Source organism: Macrobrachium nipponense, chromosome 1 (genome assembly GCF_015104395.2).
Source record: "Macrobrachium nipponense isolate FS-2020 chromosome 1, ASM1510439v2, whole genome shotgun sequence".
Lineage (NCBI taxonomy): Eukaryota > Metazoa > Arthropoda > Malacostraca > Decapoda > Palaemonidae > Macrobrachium > Macrobrachium nipponense.
The window spans coordinates 98891260-98910294 of record NC_087200.1 but is presented as its reverse complement, the minus strand read 5'-3'; the positions used below and the strand labels follow the sequence as shown (position 1 = coordinate 98910294).

Genomic DNA, 19035 nt, shown 5'->3' with positions numbered 1-19035 from the left:
TCTGCTCTTTGAATATGTCGTTTCTGGCCAAAAACGAAAACCCTTCCAATCCGTGGCCTAGAACATTCGAGATCAAGGGTATGGCAGAGATCATTGGTCAAGAGCCAGAAAGAGTCCTGTGTCCTGTTAGGGCTCTTAGAGAGTATATTCGTAGAACGAAGGATTGCCGAGGTTCTGCAGAGAACTTATGGTGTTCGGTCAAGAGACCAAACATGCCCATGTCCAAGAATGCACTGGCATTCTTTTTACGAACACACCTTTAAAGAGGCGTACGCTTCTTGCAAAGACAGTGACTTGAAGATACTTAAAGTTAACGCGCACGAAGTAAGGGCTATTTCGACCTCAATAGCCTTTCAGAAAAACATGGCTCTTAAAGACATTTTAAGTGCTACTTTTGGAGGAGTAACTCAGTGTTCGCCTCTCACTACCTACGGGAGGTGAGAACGACCTATGAAAGCTGTTACTCTCTCGGACCATACGTCGCCGCAGACACTATTTTGGGGGCAGGAGGTAGCACTCATCCTTTCCCATAGAAAAAGGGTAGAGGTGAGTTTTTAAACTTTTATTGTTTACGTTGTTTATGGGTCGGCTAGGGACCCGGACTGCCGAAGTACAGTAGTCCCTTCCTTTAGCCTTTGGTATATGGGAGTTTGTTGTTAGGCTAACTTAGTGGTGGTTTTTGCCTCGTTGCCCTCGGAAGTATGGGTCATGGTCTAGTCACATTGTGGTCCCCGTCCCCGTTGACAGATCATCTAGAAAGCGCACCAACTACATAGGTCACTACCTTGTTGTAACTCTAGTGAAGCAGAAGCAGGCTTGGGTGATAGTAATCACGAAGTCAGCTATGCTAACAGGTAAGGACCAAGATGTCAATCATATACATTTATATGTTTTCTAAAATCCTTTTTTTCTGTCTCTCCCACCGCCAAAGGTGGGATTCAGCTATAATATATCTGACAGGTAAGTTTCATGACAAAAATGATATTGTTAAGATACAATAAAGTTTGTTCATACTTACCGGGCAGCAGATAATATAATTTTAGTACCCACCCACCTCCCCTCAGGAGACAGTGGAGATAGAAATCTGATAGAAAATGGGAATGGTTCCTGATACCCCACCCGCCCCCAGCGGCGGGAATGGGTACTACCACCCTAACTCCCACTACGTGTGTCGTAAGTTTTAGAAATTCTGTCGGACTTCAGAGAATACAGCTATATATATATCTGCCAGGTAAGTATGAACAAACTTTATTGTATCTTAACAATATCATATTAATAAAGGAAGTCTTTTTAAGAAATGGAAAAACCTTTAATGTCCCTCGAAAGGTGAAAATGAGGTTTGTGCATGTTTTTGTACACTATAATATTATGATTTTTGTGCATCACTATATTTCTGCATGTGACAGGTCTAAAATCAATGAGAAAACGCATAATTTACTGTATATCGAGTTACATTATCATTGACGTCCTAAGTATGTGAAAAAAACGTTTGTTGGAAGTTTGTGAAACACTCACCTAAAAAGTGCCTTCATGAGCCTGAGATGAACAGCGTATTTGAAGCTCACGAACGTTCGCTTCCGGGGGGGTAGGTGAGTTTTTTTTAAAGGTTTATTTTGATTTATGGTTGTAAGGTCGCCCGCCGGAGCCGGACTTCCTTTCCTTTAGCCTAATTAATGTGGGAATTAAATTTGTTAGGCTGGTCAGGTGGTGGTTTTTGCTTTGTTGCCCTCATAGTATGGTCAAAATGGTCTAGTCACATTGTGGTCACGCTCCCGTTGACAGATCATCTAGAACTCACCAGCTATACAGGTCACTACCTTGCTGGAGACTAGTAAAGCAATAGCAGACTTGGGTGACAGTAATCACGAAGTCAACTATGCTCACAGGTAAAGAACCAAGATGTCTATCATCTGCATGTAATGTGTTTCCAAAATCCTTTTCTGTCTCTCCCTACCTCCAAAGGTGTGATTCAGCTATATATATATCTGCCGGGTAAGTTTCATGAACAAAATGATATTGTTAAGATACAATAAAGTTTGTTCATACTTACCTGGCAGATATATATAATCAAAGTACCCACCCACCTCCCCTCAGGAGACAGTGGGAATAGAAAATCTGGATAGAAAATGGGAATGGTTCCTGACTCCCGCCTCCCAGCGGCGGGAATGGGTACTAACCACCTGGCCGACCACTGCGTGTGCCGGGAGTTTTGAAATTTCTGTCGGACTTCGGAGAAATACAGCTATATATATATCAGCTAGGTAAGTATGAACAAACTTTATTTTATCTTAATATCATTTTTATACATTCAACTTCCCTGCCAGATATATACTTAGCTATAGACTCCGTCGTCCCCGACAGAAATTAAAATTTCGCGGCACACGCTACCGGTAGGTCAGGTGATCTACTACCGCCCTGGCCGTGGGTGGCAGGACTAGGAACCATTCCTGTTTTTTCTAATCAGATTTCTTCTGTCGCCCGGACCATCAACATTGTTGTTGGTTCCTCTTGACTGGATTTTCTTTTTTCACCGGCAATTGATCTTCTTGACCGACTTTTGGTGACGTATCTGGATTGTTGATTGGCATACGCTTTTGTGGACATGTTTTGCTGGACTTGCTTTGGATTTTTCTTAAAAATGTCTGACGCTGGAATGGTTGTGAGACGTTGTGTGAATGTAGGCTGTAAGGTGAGGTTGCCGAAAGCTTCGGTAGACCCTCACACCATATGCAAGGGTTGCAGGGAGTATGAATGTTCTTTCACTAATACTTGCAAAGAATGTGAGAATTTGAGTGAGAGAGAATGGAAGAATCTAACTACTTATGTGAAAAAGTTAGAGAGAAAAAGAGTGAGGAAAGCTTCTTCTAGAAGTTTGAGTAGTTCTAGATCGAATGAACTAGTTCCTAGTTTGGGATCTTCCCCAATTGTAAGAATTGCTACTTCTCCTTCCTTTTCAGCCTCTTCACCTATCGCAGATCCTGTAGATTCGGCAAAAGAACTTGCGGATCTAAAAGCAGCTTCAAGATCATGAAAAACAAAATGGCTGCTCTGCAAGAGGTAAGGCTAGTGATATTACAGTGGACAGTGATGTGAGTGTCCCCAGTGTAGTGGAGGGGGCATCTGGTCGGCTCCACAACGCTCCCAGGTCTAGACCTCTTCCAAGCTCACATGCCCAGAGGAGAAGGAATGTCTAAAACCGTAAGGAGGTTGTGGAGAATCCCCACCGATCAGGTGTCCCTTCAGCAGGTTCTGTGACACCCCAGACTGCCAGGGATCGCTATTGTAAAAGCGTCCTGCGTGAGTGTTTTTCATCGTCGTGGTCTTCGTCTCCTAGACGTGATTGGAGGGATTCGGATCGCTCGCGACCACTGAAGAGGAGTTGGAAGGCTCCGACTATTGACTCGAGCCCGGAACGCTTCCCTGAGGAGTCTCCTTCGGAGGTTAAGAGGGGGCAAAAAGAGCCCATATTGTACAACCCGTAGTTAGAAGGATCAGGAGGTGGAGCCCATGGACTCCTCCCCTCCTCCTTCTCCTCCTCCCGAAGTGAGGCTCCTAGCAAGAGCGAGGAGTCAACCAAACGTAAGGAGTCATCCAAGCGCAAGACTCATATCAGTTGCGAGGAGCCGATCAGGTGTCTGGCGCCAGCCAGGAGTGAAGAGTCACCCAGGAGGCAGGAGTCTCCCAGGAGGCAGGAGCCAGGAGTGAGGAGTCACCCAGGCAGGAGCCAGGAGGCAGGAGGCAGGAGTCGGAATTCTACCATGAGGCAAGATCCGAATAGACTCTTATCTGGAATCGATGAGACTTCTCCAGACAGAAGCACCTCTCCTTCAGATCGTAGGAGGTCTTGGAAAGACTCTTCCTCCAAACGAGAATTTCTCCTTCTTCGGATCGGGGTTTGGATGAGTTGTCTGATGATGAGCTTCCTACAAATGAGGGACTCTCGAATTACAAGACTTTAGCCTCCTTATTACTGCAAGAGTTTGGAGAGACTCTTAGTCCAGCCGCTCCTCGTTCTCTCTTTTCGAGTACGGCTACTGTGAAATCCTCGGCCTTCCTGGAAATGAAACCAGCGATTTCAATGAAAAAGGCCCTCCAATCTTTGGATTCGTGGATGGGCACTAAGAAAGAGTTGGGCAAAACAGTATTCTGCATGCCTCCTTCCAAACTCCTTGGAAAGAGAGGTATTTGGTACGGGACAGGAGAGACTATGGGTCTTTCTCTTCCTGCATCGGCAGACGCTGACTTTGCTAATCTAGTTGATTCCTCCAGACGACACTCTTTAGTCTCGGTCAGATCTACGTGGAGCATTTCAGAATTGAACCACTTTCTTAAAGGACTTTTCATCACTTTAGAAGTGTTCAATTTTCTGGATTGGTCTCTCGGAGTTCTGGCTAATAAGTCTAAGGACCCGGAATTTCTTAAAAACCGAGAAATTCTCCATAGCGTCCTGTCTTGCATGGACCAAGGCGGTACAAGACGGTTTTTGGGAGAAGTTGCTTCCCTATTTTGGAGCTGGTCATCTGAAAAAGAGATCAGTTTTATGGATCCCTTTTATCCAAAGCTGTTTCTCCCGAGCCAGAGACAGCGTTATTGTTCGCCCCTCTGTCAGACCATTTGTTTCCTTCTCAGCTGGTGAGAGATATCTTGCTCTGCTAACCTGAGAAGGCGACACAATACCACCTTGTTCAACTTCTAAGAAGAGTCGCCCTGTAGTGTCGACGAGTAAAAAGGACTCTCGTCCTCCTCAGCAGCCCCTTTCGTGGAGGGTGCAACGGCTCGTCCCCTTCCAGAAAGAAGAGCCTTGATAAGAGAGGAAGGTCTTCCTTCAGCCATTCAGAAGGAAAAAGTGACTTGATGATCCTCCAAGCACAGTAGGCGCAGACTCCTGAACTTTGCAGGAGCCTGGTCAGTTTCAGTCCTAAAGAAAGGATACATAATCCCTTCGAAGACAGTCCTCCCCTCCCCAACCTCTACTCCTTGGGAACTGTCAGCGAGGCACAGAGACCTGTAATGAGAAATACTCTCCTTCAAATGATGGGAGCAAATGTGGGAAAAGGAGGCCATTGAACTTGTACAGGATCCACTCTCCCCCGGGATTTTACAATCGCCTATTTCTAGTACCAAAGGCATCGTGGGGGGGGTGGAGACCAGTACATGGACGTAAGGCGCTCTGAACCGCTTTGTTCAGAAAAAAGAAGTTCCGTATGGAAACGTCCGCCTCATTAATGTCAGCACTTCGTCCAGGAGATTGGATTGTCTCTCTGGACTTGCAAGATGCATATTTCCACGTTCCCCTTCACCACTCGTCAAGAAATATCTTCTGATTCATGATAGGAGGCAAGATTTTCAGTTCAGGGCTCTGTGTTTCGGCCTGTCTACAGCTCCACAGGTCTTCACCAACCTGATGGCGAATGTAGCGAGATGGCTTCACTTAGAGGGATAAACATCTCCCTCTACTTAGGACGGAACTGGCTGATCAGGGCCAAGTCGGAGAATCAGTGCTTGGAGGACCTGTTGATAACAAGAAATATGGTAGAATCTCTGGGATTACTCGTGAACCTCGAGAAGTCGCAACTGATCCCCAGCCAGAACTTGGTCTATCTGGGGATTCAGATGGATTCTCGGGGTTTTCGGGTATTTCCTTCGCGAGAGAGAATCACTCGAGGTTTGTCAAGAATCTCGAGCTTCTTAAAGAGAGAGAGAGCAGTTCAGCGAGGGATTATCTGAGCCTTTTAGGGACTCTGTCCTCGCTAGAAAAGTTCTTCTCTATGGGGAGGCTTCACCTTCGCCCTCTTCAGTTTTTTTTTTTCCTGAAAGAGGTGTGGAGTTGGAAGACCAGGACACTCTCAGACACTTTCCCAATTCCACAAGAGATAAAAATCACTTAAAGTGGTGGATCCTTCCTCTACAGAAGAACGAAGGCGTGTCACTTGCCCTGCAGAACCCCAGCCAAGTGTAGTTATTTTCCGACGCTTCGGATGTCGGGATGGGGAGCGACGCTAGGAGCACGGGAGGTGTGAGGCATCCTGGACAAAGGAACAGGTGTCCTGGCACATCAATTGCAAAGAGCTAGTAGCCATACACCTGGCCTTAAGATTCTCGAGGAGATAGTCAGAGCGGGGTGATTCAGATAAACTCGGACAACACCACGGCCCTGGCTTACATAACGCAAGCAAGGAGGGACTCATTCATTCTCCCTCTATCAACTAACAAAAGACCTGTTAACCTGGACAGAGGAAAGAGGCATAACTCTCCTCACAAGATTTGTGCAAGGGATAATGAATGTGAGAGCGGACAGGCTAAGCAGGAGGAATCAGGTCCTCCCACAGAGTGGACTCTACACACAGAAGTGTGCCGAAGTCTGTGGTCCCTGTGGGGGAGGCCTCACATAGACCTGTTTGCTACGTTCCTCTCCAAAAGAGTAGAGATCTTTTGCTCTCTAGTGGAGGATCCAAGAGCCTTTGCAATAGACGCGTTTTCTCCTGGATTGGTCGGGCCTAGCCAGCCTACGGCCTTTCCACCCCCATGTCAAGTATCCTGGGGGAAGTACTCAGGAATTCGTAGCTTCAAAGGGCACGAAGTTGACCCTCATAGCCCCATTTTGGCCAGCCCAAGAATGGTTCACGGAGGTACTGGAGTGGATAGTGGACTTCCCCAGATCTCTGCCAAGCAGAGCAGATCTACTCAGACAACCCCACTTCGAGAGGTTTTCATCACAACCTCCCGGTCTCGCTCTGACTGCCTTTCGACTATCGAAAGACTTGTCAGAGCGAGGGGAATTTTCTCGCAAGGCTGCAGGCGCTATCGCTCAAGCCCGCAGATCTTCACGAGAAGATGATATCCAATCGAAGTGGGAAGTCTTTAGGTAGGTGGTGTAAGAATAAGAAGCTGTCCTCCTCCAGTACCTCTATAGTTAACATTGCCGATTTCCTCCTTTTTCTGAGAGAGGAATCGCACCTTTCTGTGTCTACAATCAAAGGATACAGAAGTATGCTGTCTTCAGTATTCAGGAATCGAGGGCTAGAGATTGCAGAGAACCAGGATCTACATGATTTGATTCGGTCCTTTGTTTGAAACTTCGAAATCAGCATCTCCTAGAACACCTAGTTGGAATCTGGACGTGGTCCTGAAATTCCTTGCCTCAGATAAATTCGAGCCTCTACATCTGGCTTCCTTCCGCGACATCACTAGGAAATGTTTATTCCTGTTGTCTCTTGCGACGGCCAAGAGGACGAGCGAATTGCACGCTCTGGACTCCAAAGTGGGATTCAAAGGAGATGCGGCTATCTGTTCGTTCCAGACATTGTTTCTGGCGAAAAACGAGAACCCATCAAAACCTTGGCCCAGAAGCTTTGAGGTAAAAGGCCTATCTAACCTCGTAGGCAGAGAGACAGAGGTCTCTCTGTCCAGTTAGAGCTCTTAAATTTTATTTAGAGAGAAAGAAACAGATGGGAGGATGTCAACAAGGTCTTTGGTGTGCTGTGAAGAACCCCAAAAGACTCATGTCTAAAAACGCCTTGGCCTTCTTTGTGAGAAGCGTGATTTCTGATGCACACAAGAAATGCACACAAGAACTGCCCGGATGAATCCTTCGGTCTTCTAAAGGTTAAGACTCATGAGGTGAGGGCAGTAGCAACGTCCCGGGTGTTTCAAAAGAATATGTCTCTCAGGAATATCATTGAGACTACATATTGGAGATGCAATTCAGTGTTTGCGTCTCATTACCTGAAGGATGTGAAAGTGACCTATGAGTGCTTCTCTCTCTGTCCATTTGTATCAGCAGATACAGTTCTGGGTCTTGGAGCAAAGACTGATCCTTAAAATATTTTATCTTTAATGTACATAAACCCTCTTGTCAGATATGTGCTTGGTTTCCTATTAGCAAGCGTACTGATGTCGCACGGGCGGCTGGTGTCATTGCTGGTAGGGGATCAGGGGTATGTATGGCTAGTAGGGGGTTACAAATTTTTTTTTTTATGTTTTGTTATAAATGAATGTGTATTTATGTTTCGAGTTTTTGGTTGTTTGTAAGGAGTTCGGGGATAACTCCTTGCAATCTTAGAACTAACATGGATGTTAGGATCAGGTAATCGGGATCAGTGTTGTGCTCCTTGAACAAGGTGTATTGTCATGTTAGTGGAATAGCACCCAATGACAAAGGCCTTTAGGCTCTGCCGAGTAAGTGGATAAGACCCCATTGGCAGACCCACAAGACTCTTAGCCATAGATCAATATCTCGCTGAGGCTCTTGAGGCTAAGCGACTCCTAGGCAGTAGCCACGAAGTCTTCAGCCTAATCAGGTAGGAACCAAGGTTTATTATTACCTACAACATATGTTGTTTACCTGTCTATTTCAGTAGTTTAGCTGTCTCTTACCCACCACCATGGTTGCTAATCAGCTAAGTATATATCTGGCAGGGAAGTTGAATGTATAAAAATGATATTGTCATGATACAAATAAAGTTTTATACATACTTCACTGACAGATATATACGATTAATGGCCCACCCAGCCTCCCCGCAGGAGACAGGTGGAAGAGAAGAAATCTGATTAGAAAACAGGAATGGTTCCTAGTCCTGCCACCCAGGGCAGGGCGGTAGATCACCTGACCTACCGGTAGCGTGTGCCGCGAAATTTGAATTTCTGTCGGGGACGACGGAGTCTATAGCTAAGTATATATCTGTCAGGTAAGTATGTATAAAACTTTATTGTATCATGACAATATCATTTTTATTGGCATATTCTAAGCTTTTAGTTCTTAAGTTTAGATGTCAGAATCATAGACTAGGCTACAGTAGCAACCGCTAACATAGGCTAGGCTTATTGCTAAGGGACATATGCTAAAGTCCTAATATATGCAGTAAAAATGGGGTTGAACATTACATGCAGTTGAATATTACTCAAGTATGTACAGTATTTTGCCTTTTTGGAGTCATATTTCTTCCGTCGTAACCCTAGAACATGTGTTTTAGGCCTGGAAATATAGTTTACTGGGATTGTTTTTGGAGGGCTTTGGAACGGATAAGAGCCATTTTACATGTAAAAATGTGTTCAAGATACGAAAACTCATAATACGAAGGCCGCCTCGGAACGGATTAATTTCGTATCTCGAGGTACCACTGTACATCTAGCATATGTATTTTGACATCAAATCTTTGTAATGTTAAGTTGAATATTTCTTTTATTCTACTATGTTTGTTATATCATGTAAGAAAAAAGAACAAAATCTTGCCAAACCATTTTCAGGAATTAAACAGAATAGGTTTCGAAATTAGTATTAGGAATCATGTAACGTAATGTACAAGTACACTATGTTAGAAACATGTTTGAATAGAAAAAAAGAGTGATCGGTTGAAATTAGCTGGGTTGCATTGTTGTGTATGATGTGAATTTTTAGCACTTTATGGAGCAAAATTTAGCAAGAAATTGCTGTTCCCATTTGGCAACACTGGCCTACCCATGATTTGTTTATGTTGTTATTGAAGTCCTGTTCGCCGCGTTCTTTAAATTGTACCCATATAAACGAGTTCATTATGTGGCATCCAAAAGCCCTGTTTCTTTTTCTCTCATGGGAAAGAAGCCTAAACATTAGATATTGCTGAATAACCACTGGTTCCATGCAACGTAAAAACACCATACAAACAATAAACATCAGATGAAGGTTATTACTGTAATATATTAACATGTATTGTGAAGAAGGGAAGAAATGTTCGCTGCATGCTGCAGGTAGCATTATCTTTATTATTCATCGATTGCACTGCAAAATCATCGCCATCTTTATCAACATAGATAGTTGTTGATTACCCATATGATTTACATAATTTTGATATTTCTCATACCTCTCTCCCTCTCTTTCCTTATAAAAGGAAAGAGGCCCACCTGAGTACGTGATAGGTAGCACATGCATATGTAGTCTTCTAGCTGTAATCCTTAGGCTAGTAGGCTACATATGTACAGTAGTAACGTCTTACTACGTGTATTTTTAAGGCTAATGTTGTAAAATAACTTTGAAACTGTCTTGAATTTAGTTTAAGGTGATAGTTGAAAACATATTTGGTGTTTGAACTAATGTAGGCAGTTATAAACATTGGAGTAGTGGTCTTGGGTGGGTTAAATATTAAAGTACGTAGCCAGTTTTAAGCAATTTTTGAGGGGGTTACCAGGATAACACGGGTATTACTTATCACGGGAGGTTCTGGGTCCTATCCCCCGCGATTATCAAGGCCCTACTGTAGTTACTTTTTCAACGATAAATATTTTCAAATTAATGATCATGAATATGTAATACATTTATGTAATTCTATACACTAAGTTTAGTATTTATTTCAAAATTATCAGCGCACTCTTCTTCCTCCCAAAAAATCATGACTTTTCCTAGGACACGAGGGCGAACGTCGTCATCGTTCAAGATTGTTGCATTGAAAACTTCCATGGGTAAGAGTGGTGTGCGATTTAGACACAGGGAATGGAAAGTTTATTGACACAAGTGACTCTGTAAAACATCGAGATGGAGTTAATCTTCTACATGTAAGGTGTGTTAAGTAAAAATTATGAAAGCGTCATGGAGGTAAGTTTGCACTGCGCATGGCTAGACTTTCATTAACCTCTGTTTAATCCTAAATTTTGACATTTTGTACTTTGAGAAAACACATACTTCGAGAGGAAAGTAGAGGTCTTGAGGTGTTGCTCCCACAACCTATGACTCGTGACTGGTGTTTATCTCCGGTGTCAGGACTTGTTAAAATATTTTTTTTTCTGAAAATGGGGTCTGAACATGGCTAAGGTGGCTGCAGCTATAGTCCACTTGGTTGTTGACCCTATCAAGTTCCACTGAATTGGCAATGATGACTTGCCATTCCTAGCACGCATTAAGGGTTACATTTGTTTCAACCATACAGTTACTATTAGAAATTAAAAATAAATTATTTCAGCCATACCTACAATTATCAAAACTAAAAATAAAAGTAACAAATAGTATGAGACTTAAATGAATGAAAAGTGCTAGCAAAAAATAAATTTTTTGTTATAAACAATTCTCTAAACCATTGTTCTTGATTCATGGATTCTGGCTGCTATACCAATACTGAGAAATTATTCCAGTCATGGCTTTACAGTAAACAAACACTCACGTACCGTATATACTAGCGTATCGTGACTTTTGAAGCCCTAATTTTGGTGCTAATTTTAAGGGGGTCGCATCTTACACGATATACAAAATTCAAGTACAGCTGTATGTAATAATCATATATTAGTATCGTATGATAAAATACAAACATAATGGATATGTATCTTTTCCATGGATCTTTAAAAAGTAATTTTCATACAATCAACTTACCTGTCAGATATATACATAGCTAAGATCCGTCGTCCCCGACAGAAATTCAAATTTCGCGCCACTCGCTACAGGTAGGTCAGGTGATCTACCGGCCTGCCCTGGGTGGCAGGACTAGGAACCATCCCCGTTTTCTATCATATTTTCTCTGTCGCCGGTGGTATCAACATTGTGTTATTACCTCCTGACTTAGATTCATTTTTCAACCTTTGATCAAACGTTTTTTCGGCTTTTTGGTGACGTTATTTGGATCGTGTTTTGGCATTCGCTACTGTGGACGTTTTTGGAATAATCTCTTTTTGGATTTTTTCTCAGTATGTCTGATTCTAATGTGAGTGTGAGAATGTGTGTGAATGTAGGCTGCAGGGTGAGGATACCGAAGCTTCGGTTGATCCTCACACTGTATGCCGTAAATGTAGTTTCAGTGTTCTGCTATTAATACTTGTAAGGAATGCGAGGGATTGAATGCAGAAGATGGAAGACTTTGACTTCTTATTTGAAGAAGTTAGAGAGGGATAGAATTAGACGATTGAAAGGTTTGAGTTCAAGGCCTATTGAGCCTTTCACTGATAATTCTAATCCTACTGATGTAGATTCTCCCTATGTATCTCATTCTCAGAGTGCTTTTTTTTTCGATTCGGCATCGAAAATCGCCAATCTGAAAGCTACAATTAGAGACATGAAGTCCAAGATGGCTGACTTCAAAGGTAAGGCTAGTGAAAGTGAGCATTACATGAAGTGAGTTCTCCCAGTGTTGTGGAGGGGGCGTTTGATCGTCCCTGCGACGCTCCCAGGCCTAGACCTCTTCCAAGCTCACAAGCCCAGAGGAGAAGGAAAGTCGAAAGCCTTAAGGAGGTTGTGGGGAATCCCCAACGGTCAGACGTCCTTCAGCTAGCTCTGCTTCGTGGCAGGCGGCTCAAGGGCGCTATAGAAAACGTCCTTCGCGAGTGTTTCTCGTCCTCTCCCTCTCCCTCACCTAAACGAGGGTGGAAGGAATCGAACTTGTCGAGACCGCTGAAGCGTCATATGAAGCCTGACATAGATTCTAGTCCAGAGCGTTTCTCAGATGACGCTCCGTCTTCTAGCAAGAAAGCGAAGGGGGCGTCAGCGTCACCTGAAGTGTACGCGGAAGTACCCTTTCCTTCTTCTCCCCCGAGTGATGACGAAAGACGTCATGCACTGGACGTGGGAGAAGCGTCAAGAAGATCATTATGGCAGTTCAAGAGCAACTGTCATCTCTAGTGGGAGTTTTAGCGCCACGTCGGAAGGACGTGACGCTTCCAATTTAAGAAGTCTCGTCCTCTCTCACCTGTTCAACGAGAAGCGTCATACAGACGGGAAACGGCTAAACGTCTTACAGAAGCGTCTAGTTCGAGAGCGAGAACAGGTGCTTACGAGAGTTTCGTAAACGCCAGAGAGACGTAAGACGTCTTTTAGACGCGAAGCGTCATTGGAAACGGAGCATAGACATGACGCTCCGTCCAATATTATGACGCCAAGTAGGACGCCTTTGGAGAGCGGAGCGTCTTCCAAGCGCGAAGCGTCATCGAGACGTCAGCAAAAGACGTCATCCATGACGCTTGGCGAACGGGAAGCGTCATGTAAGCGTGAAGCGTCTTCTAAAATTCTAGAGAAGCCGAAGCTTATGACGCCTTCCAAGACTATTAGAGCGGGAAAGAGGAAGGATTATCATTCCCTTAGCCCCTCTCCTATTAGGAGTTTGTCTCCTCAAGAAGAAGAACGTTCGGAAAGGAGAGCGGAGACGCATGTAGATCCCGAGTTAGAGAAAACTCGGATGACGAATATGTGGAAGAGAAGGTCTGTCTAACTATAAGGTGTTGACTACCCTACTTCTTGAGGAGTACGGAGACGAGTTGACGCCTGCCGCTCCTCCTTCTCCGCGCTCGCTCTTTTCCAGTGCTAAGACGAAGAAGCCTTCGTCTTTTCTCAAAAGAAACCCACCATATCGATGAAGAGAGCATTACATTCCTTAGACTCATGGATGAAGTCTAAGAAAGACTTAGTGAGGACAGTCTTCTGCATGCCTCCAGCAAGATTAGCTGGGAAAGAGGCATTTGGTATCAGACGGGAGAGAATATGGGTATTGCTCTCCCTTCTACAACCGAAACAGATTTTTCGACTTTGATTGACGCTTCACGGCGTCAAAGTCTCAATTCTGCACGGATTACGTGGGGAATTTCGGAACTGGATCATCTCCTCAAGGGACTCTTTCGTGTATTGGAAGTTTTTAACTTCTTAGATTGGTCCCGGGGTTGGGTGATGTCCAAGAAAGCCCATGATTCGGAAGGAATCGAATCTGAAGCCCTGTTATGCATATTGTCCTTGTATTGACAAGGCGGTACAGGATGGATCTTTTGAAATCTCCTCTTTGTTTGGGGCAGGTCTTTTAAAGAAAAGACTGTATATGGCGCCTTCTTAACAAAGGCAGTCTCACATGCTCAGAGAGCACACTTCTATATGCGCCTCTATCTGACTTTTTGTTCCCTTCTCAGTTAGTAAAGGACATTGCGCATTCTTTAACTGAGAAGGCAACTCAGGATCTGCTGACGCAGTCAGCAAGAAGAAAGAAACCTGTTGCTGCATCGGACAAGAAAGGACCCAGTACAACGGTGCAGCCCTTTCGAGGTGGTCCGACCTCCAGACCTTCCCACAAGGAGGAAGGCTCCAGAGAAGAGAGGTAGATCTGCTTTCGTCCCTTTAAGAAGGGAAAATGAAGATTCTCTCCTCCAAGCACCAGTAGGTGCGAGGCTCCTGGGATTTGTGGAAGCCTGGACACTAATAAATGCAGACGCGTCATCTTTGGCGATCTTAAGGAGGGGATATCGTATCCTTTCCTGAACACTCCTCCCCTAACGTCAATACCAAGGGAACCTATCAGCCAAATACAAGGACCTCCTGCTGAGGGATACTCTTCGATCGATGGTGGAACACAAATGTGGGACAAGAGAGCGATAGAATTGGTACGGGATTAACACTCCCCGGGGTTTTACAATCGCCTTTTTTCTGGTGGCGAAAGCCTCGGGAGGCTGGAGACCAGTACTGGACGTCAGCTCTCTGAACAAATTTGTTCAAAAGGAGATGTTCTCCATGGAGACTTCTGCTTCAGTCCTAGCGTCATTACGACAAGGAGATTGGATGGTGTCTCTAGATCTCCAGGACGCCTACTTTCACGTCCCGATCCACCCTTCATCGAAGAAGTACCCTACCCCGTTTCATGACGGGGGGAAGGATCTTTCAGTTCAGAGCCTGTGTTTCGGCCTGTCCACAGCTCCTCAGGTCTTCACAAGCCTGATGAAGAATGTGGCGAGGTTTCTTCACCTCGAAGGAGTGAATGTCTCTATGTATCTGGACGACTGGCTCATCAGGGCCAGATCGGAGAGACAGTGCTTGGAGGACCTAAAGTTAACTCTGGATTTAATCAAGCGTTGGGATTGCTTGTGAACCTCGAGAAGTCTCAGCTGACCCCACCCCCAGACAAGACCTAGTCTATCTGGGGATTCGGATGGATTCTCGGGGTTTTCGAGTTTTTTTCCTTCGCAAGAGAGAATCGCAAAAGGTTTGCGGATAGTCTCTCTCTTCTTAGAGAAGCAACAAACGTCGGCGAGGGAATGGTTGAGCCTTCTGGGGACGCTTTCCTCGCTAGAACAATTCTTCCCTCTAGGAAGACTTCATATAACGTCCGCTTCAATTCTTCCTCAAGAGGTCTTGGAGCTGGAAAACCGACAACTGTCGGACGTTTTTCCCATTCCAGTGGAGATAAGTCACACCTACAGTGGTGGTTGCTCCCTCTGTAAGAGAACAAAGGGATCTCACTAACAACACAGAACCCAGACCTAGTGTTGTTCTCCGACGCGTCGGAGAGAGGTTGGGGAGCGACATTAGGCTCAGAGGAATGTCAGGCACCTGGGAACCAGCACAGGTGTCTTGGCACATAAACTGCAAAGAGCTCTTCGCCGTACATCTGGCCTTGAAGAGCCTAGAACCTCTGGTGTCAAACAAGGTAGTGCAAGTAAACGTGGACAACACCACCGCACTTGCCTACATTCGGAAACAGGGAGGGACGCACTCCTCGTTCCTTTACGAGCTCACGAGAGACCTATTACTTTGGACGTCTCACAGGAACATCTCCCTGCTGACAAGGTTCGTACAGGGAGTAAGGAATGTGAGGGCGGACAGGCTCAGCAGGAGGAACCAGGTCCTTCATACAGAATGGACACTACACGAGGAAGTGTGTCTCGTCTCTGGTCTCTGTGGGGAACTCCTCATGTGGATCTCTTCGCAACATTCATTTCAAAAAGGCTCCCAGTTTTTTTTGCTCGGTCGTGAAGATCCAAGAGCTCTTATGGTAGACGCCTTCCTGCTAAATTGGTCTCGAGTAGACGTATATGCTTTTCCCCCCATTCAAAATCCTGGGGTTAGTAATGAGAAAGTTTGTGGCGTCAAAAGAGACGAGGATGACGTTAATAGCCCCCTTTTGGCCGGCCCAGGAATGGTTCACGGAGGTGGTAGAGTGGATCGTAGATTTTCCAAGATCCCTACCAAGAAGGATGGATCTTCTCAGACAACCACACTTCAAGAGGGTACCACCAAAACCTCCCGCTCTCGCTCTGACTGCCTTTCGACTATCGAAAGACTTGTCAGAGCGAGAGGCTTTTCTCGCGAAAGAAGTGGCAAGCGCGATCGCGAGAGCACGCAGAACCTCCACTACGAAAGTATACCAATCAAAGTGGGGAGGTATTTAGAAGGTGGTGTAGATCCAAGAAGTTTGTCCTCCTCCACTACCTCTATAGCGGAAATTGCTGATTTCCTGCTATTCCTGAGAGAAAAATCTCATCTAGCCGTATCCACAATAAAGGGATACAGAAGTATGCTCTCGGCTGTATTCAGGAACAGAGGTTTTAGATCTGGCAGATAATAAAGATCTCCACGATCTCATAAGGTCTTTTGAGACTTCAAAGTCTAAGGAACCAGTACCTCCGAACTGGAACCTAGACGTAGTCCTAAAGTATCTGTCATCGGAAAGATTCGAACCTCCTCATCGGGCATCGTTTAGAGACATTACCCGAAAATGCCTATTCCTATTATCTTTAGCTACGGCAAAGAGAATTAGTGAATTGCATGCTCTGCAGGATAAAGTAGGATTCAAGGGAGACTCAGCGATTTGCTCGTTTAAGACCCTGTTTTTAGCGAAAAACAAGAATCCTACGAATCCCTGGCCTAAGTCATTCGAAGTCAAAGGCATGTCGAGTCTCGTAGGCAGAGAAGCAGAGAGGTCTCTATGCCCTGTTAGAGCTCTGAAGTTCTACCTTCAGAGAAAGCATCAATGGGAGGCTCTAGACAAGGTCTTTGTGCGCGGATAAAAGACCCCACAAGACTGATGTCCAAGAATGCGCTGGCATTCTTTGTAAGAAACGTCATTACAGACGCTCAGAAGGCCTGTCCTGACGAACAGTTACAACTGTTGAGAGTAAAAGCTCATGAAGTGAGAGCTATAGCGACGTCTCTCTCGTTTCATAAGAATATCTCTTAAATTAAAAACATCATAGATACGACATTTTGGAGATGCAACTCAGTATTTGCATCTCATTACTTGAAAGACGTCGCGTGACATATGAGAAGTGTTTTTCTCTAGGTCCTTTCGTATCGGCGGATACGATTCTGGGTACGGGAGCCGACACCAATCCTTAAATGTATATACTTTTCTTCTTTTTTGGATACGGTCAGGAGTCTCTTCGAACAATGGAGGACTTAGGCTAGCACGGGCGGCCGTCTATGTTGTTCAGTAAGAGAATTCTTGTCATATCCAATTAGTTGAGTATAATTTTTTTTGAAAATTATGTATGTGTGTGTAGTTTTGTTTTAGTTACGGTTGTTGTGACGAGTTCGGGGATAACTCGGAACAATCCTTAGTTCTAACATATGGTTAGGATCAGGTGGTCGGGATTGGTTGTGTGCTCCTTCATAAGGTGTATTGTCATATAAGTGGATCAGCACCCATTGACAAAGTCCTTTTAGGCTCTGCCGAGTAAGCGGATAAGACCCCATCGGCAGACCCACCCAAGAACTCTTGGCCATAGATCATATATCTCGCTAAAGTTTCTTGAGGTGATGCAGACTACTGGGCAAACACCCACGAAGTCTACCACCTATCAGGTAGGAACCAAGGTTTTATTTATACCTACAACATATGTTGTTTACCTGTCTATTCCATATAGAAGCTGTCTCTTACCCTCCACCGAAGGGTGCCAATCAGCTATGTATATATCTGACAGGTAAGTTGATTGTATGAAAATGATATTGTTATGTTACAATAAAGTTTCATACATACTTACCTGGCAGATATATACAATTAAAGGCCCACCCAGCCTCCCCGCAGGAGACAGGTGGAAGAGAGAAAATATGATAAAAAACGGGGATGGTTCCTAGTCCTGCCACCCAGGGCAGGCCGGTAGATCACCTGACCTACCTGTAGCGAGTGGCGCGAAATTTGAATTTCTGTCGGGGACGACGGAGTCTTAGCTATGTATATATCTGCCAGGTAAGTATGTATGAAACTTTATTGTAACATAACAATATCATGTTTTACTTCACTGCATCCAATAATATTGTGTATTTTCATATTACTATTTGTTTGTATTATAAAATACAAACATAACAATCAATGTTTTGGTTTGGAAGTCAGCTGAGGGCGATTGCCAGGTTTGTTTTGCTGTGTTGAACTCAAATCAGAGCGACTTTCTAGCTTCTAGTTAGCGCAAATGAAGTTCAAGATACTCTATTTATATGAGACAAGGTTATTTTACATTATACAAAGTGTTTTAAAGCGGAAATATAACTTAAAAACGTATCGTTTGTGAACAAAATTTAGTTATTTTTTCGTTTAGTAAGTGGCGCTGAGGGCATGTTAAATGCGTAAACAAAAATCAGCAGATTCCGTTCTATATTTTCCGATATTTTCACTTTTATCTCGTCAGAATACTATGAGCTTTACGTATTTATCTTTTATTGGAGGGAAAACAGTAAATGTGTTCTTTTCATGCCCAGTAGTTTTGATTAAAATAAGTTTCTCAAATTTTGTTTACGGTTGAGTTTGATGGTACTCTACCGAAGTTTGCGAAAGTCTCATCCATGTTGCAGATGCACAATAATAGTTGTTAGCAGATCAACATTCTTCCCTCATATTCAGCTAAAACTTACAGATTAAATTTAGCAGTATATGCCCTTGCCAATCTTTTATCCATAGCGAGTAAGTCTATAGTACTATTATCATGCATCGGCAACAAGGATATAACTCCAGTAAAACTTATGCCATCTAACAAAACCATAGATAAAATTGAGAGAAAATACTTTTAATCAAAACTCCAGGTCTTGAAAGAACTCGTTTTACTGTTGTTTTCACGCAGATAAAAAAATAAGTATAATGTAATGGTAAAGTTCGTACTATGATGAATGAGTGAAAATAGCGAACGGAATCATGTAATATTTTTACACGATAAACATGCCCACAACACAGTCTGTTAATGAAAAAAATACTTTAGTTCACGAGACGTATTAAATTCATATTTCGACTTAAAAAACAGGTCATATAATGACAAATTACCTTGTCTCATATAAGTAAATTATCTAGATATTTTACGCTAACTGGAAGAAAGGCTGTTTGCTCCAAAATGAGTTAAATATAG

The 19035-nt window shown here is 43.9% G+C and overlaps 1 protein-coding gene across 5 annotated transcripts in view; it reads left to right on the top strand.

The window, feature by feature from the left end:
- The window catches only part of LOC135219504 (E3 SUMO-protein ligase PIAS2-like), a 322344-nt gene that overhangs the window by 21307 nt on the left and 282002 nt on the right, over positions 1–19035 (top strand). The window lies entirely within an intron of this gene.